The sequence below is a fragment of the Penaeus chinensis genome, chromosome 31, assembly GCF_019202785.1.
Source record: "Penaeus chinensis breed Huanghai No. 1 chromosome 31, ASM1920278v2, whole genome shotgun sequence".
Lineage (NCBI taxonomy): Eukaryota > Metazoa > Arthropoda > Malacostraca > Decapoda > Penaeidae > Penaeus > Penaeus chinensis.
Genome location: NC_061849.1, coordinates 17,853,711 through 17,856,210, shown reverse-complemented (window position 1 = coordinate 17,856,210; position 2,500 = coordinate 17,853,711). Strand labels below are relative to the sequence as shown.

At 32.0% G+C, this 2,500-nt stretch overlaps 1 protein-coding gene across 5 annotated transcripts in view; it reads left to right on the top strand.

Annotated features, from left to right (window-relative positions):
- The window catches only part of LOC125041681 (sterol regulatory element-binding protein cleavage-activating protein-like), a 28,241-nt gene that overhangs the window by 4,857 nt on the left and 20,884 nt on the right, over positions 1-2,500 (top strand). The window lies entirely within an intron of this gene.

Below are 2,500 nucleotides of genomic sequence, written 5' to 3'. Positions count from 1 at the left end.
GATCTATACAACTTCGTAGTATATATATTGTGAATTGAGAGCAATCAAAATTAATGAATGGATGTTAAAAAGTAACTTTACAGTTTAAAGTTAAACAAAATCTTTTTATTTCCGTAAAATATCTTACAAAACTGTTACTAATTTTTACCAATATTTGAATCGTATGACAAGGGAAACTTTAGGCAGAATGGCTCTTTTTACACCATGATATCATATTCACCCGTAAGATATATTCCAGTCTCAGTTACTCATGAAGTGCTCAGAAAGAAATAGGTTTTCTTGCATACAGTAGTTCTGGGAAGTGACAATGATTATAGAGATCATGAAGCAATTTTTGTGTTGAAGTATGTACTCACGGTATAGAGGTGATTGATATAATGTAGTTTATTTTTACTTATTCTACTTCTCAGTGAAAGTAGTTATTTTGTTTTCAGTGGCTTATATTGATATTTGCAGCATCAGGATAAAAACTGATAAAAAAAAATATAATGGTCATTATCTGTCATTAATTTTATCAGTCTCAATGCAATTGTGATATAAAACCCAGGTATGGAAGTAATATTAAAAATTTACCCAGGTATTGCAACTGACAAGAAGATAAAAAAGAATTATGACTTTTACAGAACTTTCCTTAGTATATATTATTTGTGTGAAGTTCAGCCAAGGACCTTCTGTCATTCATTCCCTGGCTTTTCAGTGTGTACCTCCACATCTTCTGATGTGTTTGAGTCTGCTCTGTGCTCTCACTACAGGTCATAACATCATAATTCAAGGAGACTTGCATCTAATCTTGTACATCTGCCTGTCCATTACCAGTACAAACAAGATTGAGATCAGAGCTTATGCTTGACACTATCCCAGTCTGACCTTGACCCTGTCCATCCATCATTCCCGATACACACCTCATGACTGTCACATTGTCCCTATACATATCCTGCACTACACTCACATGCTACTGCTTTTGTGTCATTACTGCAGCAACACCTTTCCTTTTGAACTTAAATCCTTCTCCTGCCCGTCTTTTTGCTTCTACAGTAACACTCTCTGAGCTTGCTTTGCATTTTTAGCTCTCTTTTTGAACATGCTGCTCTCAGTGAGCTTAGATTCCATTGCTCTCTCTTGTGACTGTGCTGTAAGTGATCAAAATTATTCTTCCACAATTACTCTTTACATTGCTTTTGTTCATAAAAATTGGTACCAGTACACTTCTCCATTCCCCAGGCATCCTCTCACTTTCCAAAATTTAGTCAAACAATCTGATTAAAACTACTACCGTGTAGAGCAGGAAATTAGGGATTCAAATATATTAAGGTTTAAGCCTTGAGAAACAAATACTAAATAGTATCCTTGAAGAGCAGTATTCAGTATTATTGTTTTTTTTAAATTTTAAAACCAGTTTCATATTTATTTCTTTGACATAGTAACTTGTCTGTTGTGGCTGTAATTAACAGCTTAGCTAATTTATAAAATTTGACATTGTAAGTGAAAATTGAGAAGAGGAAAGAAAGGGAACATTGCTTGGATCTATGCAATAAAAATTGCCGAAGTTCATGAGTATAATTATGGTTGCATATATGACTAACTCATTGTAGATTTCAGTTAACTCTGCTAGTGCAATTTAATGCATTAATCCACATTCTTAGCATAGAATTATTTGTTCACTAAAAAAGCCAATAAGCACTTCATCTTTGGAGCAGTCATCATTATTTCAGTTTCTCATTTTATCAGAGGAAGGCTTTATCATTTTTAGTCTTTATGGAAGTATTTATAAAGAAATTAACATTTTAATTTGTTAGCTATATGTTACTTCCTATACAGAGTATAAGAAAGACCTTTTGGAGATACCAGGCCTGGGGGATTCACATGTGAACAGTAGGACAATTAAGTAAATAGTAACAGTTTTTGAGCAATACATATTTGAGATGGACTGAAAGCATATATCAGTGTACATAATAGATGTATGTTTTGAGCACCTGGTTTAGTGCAAGATAGATATTAAACTTAGACAGTAATTTTTAAAAATTGATTTGAATATTGTGTTCCTAGTGACTTGATTTTTATTTTCATTAAAAAAAAAACCTACTGTATATAAAATCTTTGCCATGTCCAGTGCATATAGTAGTGGAAAAAAATTATATTTTTGTGTAGCAATACATGATACTCAAAGATAGTTTGAAAGTGGGTGCTTTCTCTCTTCCTCCTGTCATTTTTTTGTTCTTGATTATGTTTGTAGAAAGACTGCTTATAAATATTTGAGTGCCATAGATGTGTGAATGTCACAGCCATCTGCAGTAGCACAATTATATTATTTTTCCTTGATAAGTTCTAGATATACTGTAATTGTGAAGTAGATTTAGTTAATAATGTATATTATAAATCAAATTTAGGCTATCAATCTTTTAGCTCAGTGAGTAAACATATTATTCACTTACTTTCTTAGTTATATATTTGTTAATCTTTAAACATCACAGTCATTACATTAGTCTTTGTTGGTTTATTT